The sequence below is a fragment of the Eublepharis macularius genome, chromosome 8 (genome assembly GCF_028583425.1).
Source record: "Eublepharis macularius isolate TG4126 chromosome 8, MPM_Emac_v1.0, whole genome shotgun sequence".
NCBI lineage: Eukaryota > Metazoa > Chordata > Lepidosauria > Squamata > Eublepharidae > Eublepharis > Eublepharis macularius.
The window spans coordinates 72,496,372-72,499,971 of record NC_072797.1 but is presented as its reverse complement, the minus strand read 5'-3'; the positions used below and the strand labels follow the sequence as shown (position 1 = coordinate 72,499,971).

Genomic DNA, 3,600 nt, shown 5'->3' with positions numbered 1-3,600 from the left:
TATAGACAATCAATTATGCTCACAAGTCTAAATGCACCAGGTGCACTAAATGGTCACAAGTCTAAATGCACAAGTCTAAACTGCACTTCTGCAGTTTCTGAAGGATGCATATTGGGTGTACTTTTCTCAGATAGATATTGTGTCTGTGGCTCAGGTGCTATTAAATCTGTAAGTCATATTCTATTTGAATGTCCTTGGTACAACAAGGTGAGGCAAAAGTGGATTGAATCCTTGATATTACAATGGACAGAGTCTACAGCAGATATTTTACTTCCTAAATTATTAGCAAATCTAAAAGGAGTAATTATCTAAATTTTTAGTTCAAGCTATGAGAAGTCTGGCAAATCACAGGAAGTAAGCTTTTTGTAGCTTATGTTTTGACCTCTCACCTGAATTCTTCCTTTCTTCCTCATATTCTTAGTTATGTTTGATAAATATTACATAAGACCTATAGGTCAGAGTAGTAAAGAAAGACCGACGGATGGACAGATGGATGACTGACGGATGGACGGACGGACGGACGGAAGGAAGAGGACTGTGGGAGAGTTTTACGGGTACCATGGACAACCCAAAAGACAAACAAGTGATTTCTAGATTAAATCAAGCCCAAATTTTCCCTAGGTTAAAATGACAAAACTGAGGCTATCATACTTTGCTCACATCATGAGAAAATTAGGCTCACAGAAAAAGATAATAATTGTAGAAAAATTGGAAGGCAGTAAGAAAAGGGGAAGACTCAAGATGACTCAATAAAAGAAGCCATTGTCTCCAATTTGGAAGACCTGAGCAAGGCTGTTAATTGTACTATTCTAGATGACTCTGGTCAGAACTGATTCAGATATAGGAGTGCACATAAGAAGCCCAAAATTAGCTTTCCTATATCCAGTCATTTAACTCCCACTACCACAAATTATGCAGTTGAGTTTCCTGCATTTGAGTAAATTGTAGAAGTCAGCAAACCTGAAGTGCAATGGAAGAGCCTCACCCTGGGAAAACCACCTTCATGATCATGGTGTCTCCCCTATGCCTCTCTTATGAGAATGTCAGTTGTATTTGCTGGTTTTATTTCTGTCAGGGCACTTGGTAGGCTTTTTTTTTCAAATTTGCAAACATGATGCTAAAATTACAACATGACTAGGAAGGCTGACACATAAACCAAAAAGAAATAGTTAATCACAACCATATGCCACAGTTTCCAATAATCTATGAGCTTTTTTATGGTTTGTCTCTGGCCTTTCCCACTTCTTTAAAGGTCAATAGGCTGTATACACCATGTGCAGATTGCTCACTGACTCTGTAGCTAGATTTATAAGGACTGAATCTGAGTTTGCAGGTGTCTTGTTCAGAAGTGATAAGAAATATTTCTGCCTTTTGTCAAGACTGGCAGAATTACTGCCCGTAAATTGCCAGACACGTTGTTTAAAATTGCCAGATGGATAACTATTCTGTTGCTGCCACTCAGTATAATTTCATGGAACTCGGTACTATCTTTTTAAAAACTTTTTGTGTCTGCTTATTTTTCTTACTCTAGAAATAACATGTAGCATTCATCTTCCATGTACTGATGTCTTGAAGTCTGCTAGCTAAAGTCAACCGTAAAAACACAAAAGTTCAAAAAAGTTCACCAGACAAATTCAATATGAAACTGAAGTGTTAAATCCCAAAAGGCCAAACTGAAGGCAAAGCAACGGCTTAACACTTATTTACCTGAGATATCAAAAGAAAGATTTCCTTTTATTCAGTCCAACACAGATACAGTAGGGCTGCACAATTGTTTTCATTTTTGTTTTCATATTTATTTTTGTTTCAAAAACTTTCATTTCTTTATATTTTGTCAGACATATTTATTGTTACAATTATATTTGTTTTGCATGTCCATTGGTTTCAGTAGAAACATTTCTGTAGGTAATATCTCTGCTTTCCATCTAACTTAGATGAAATGTTCAGGGATTATAGCCCTCACCTGCCCTGCCAAACTTTAGCAAAGCAATGAGAAATGAATGAAACAAGCAGGACTCATTCACTTTTTGTTTTCCTACTTTTTCATTATGCTAATCAACATGAATTTTTTTGAGAGGGGGTGTATTTTAATTAGATTAGGGATGAATTATCCTTAGCAGATAGATGCAAAAATTCTATCAGTATTGGCCTGATTCAGGAAACGTTCATTTATTTATTTATGTCATTTATAGTCCATCTTTCTCACTGAGACTCAAGGTGGATTACACAGTATGAAGTTAATACAATCAGTATCAAGTACATTTCAATACAATACCATAAGGCAAACAGATACAAGTTTAAAAGACATAGCATTAGCAAGGATCCAAGACTGAGCAGAAAAAATACTGGAGCAAAACATAATCAGTTCTAGGACTAACATTAGACAACATGGAGCACTGGTTGTACATAGGAGTACATATTTAAAGCAGCAGATAATATAAAAGGGGAAAATGGTGATAGCAAGTGTTTTAAATAGGTTCCTGGATTCTGAAAGAATCACTCTGGAAGGCATGTAACACATCTGACTCACCAATAATTTATTATGGTTAGTTGATTGTGTGATAACTCAGTGGTACAAACAAGTAATTTTAGAAGTTGAATCATCTCATGCTCCTCCTGGATGGAAACACTTCAAATACAAAGCTATAGCTTCTGGGCCTCCCTTTGCCCTTGCTGAGCCTGTACCCCTAGATATCTCCCCCAAAGTCCAGCCCTCATGGCACCACTAGAATGAACGTATTTTTGCTTTTCACGCTGTTCCTCTAAGAAGCTCAATGCAGTGCATGTGAGGTTTCCCCATCTTATTATCACTGTAACCCCGGGAAATAGCAAGTTTTGACAGCTTATTGTGTCCTAGCAATTGAGGCCTCCTCAGTTCAAGTCTAACGCTCTTTTAACTTGACCTCACTGGCTGTCTACTAGGGGTGTGCATAAAAGAAATACCTATATACTGGTAGTCATGGAAACTTCTCCTTCAAACGTTCTTTGATATTTTTTTATTTTGAATGATTAAGTGCTTCTTCATCACAGCAGTGCACGGGAACATCTCGTTTTGTATTGTTTTTTCCCCTAATTTTTTCCCCTGGTAACGGACCACATTTCTTCCTTCCAATGTGATAATACAGCACAGAGCTGTCCCCCAGCCAGCCACCGAAGCTCCAGGGAGCCTCCATGTGGGAAAGGGCAACTAGTTTTTCTATAATTTTTTTAAGGGCAACAGGTGCATTTATTCCTTTCAGTTAGAGAAATCAGCCCAGAGCTGTGCCAGCCAACTACCACAGCATAGGTGGGTATGGAAGCCAAGCCACACCTTCTTTTTCTAGTCTGATTTCCAAGGAAACCAGCCACATCTCTCCCTTCTGGTCAGAGAATAGATGCCCTCCCATCCCCATTTGGAGCTGAACACTGAGCATCAATTGTAATTGGTTGGATATTTCACCTCACATATAAGAAGAATTGCATATGGGAACTTTGCCCTCTTAAAGGGACCACAACAACACAGAACTGGAGAACACTATTAATTATTAATTGATCATTCTGTTGCCACTATCACAGTATGATTGAAGAAGAAAAAAGTTAACATAAAGCAAGGTTTATTTT

At 37.8% G+C, this 3,600-nt stretch overlaps 1 pseudogene; it reads right to left on the bottom strand.

Annotated features, from left to right (window-relative positions):
• Positions 1-854: 854 nt before the first annotated feature.
• Positions 855-1,036, bottom strand: LOC129335232 (U1 spliceosomal RNA; annotated as a pseudogene).
• Between the last annotated feature and the right edge of the window lie 2,564 nt (positions 1,037-3,600).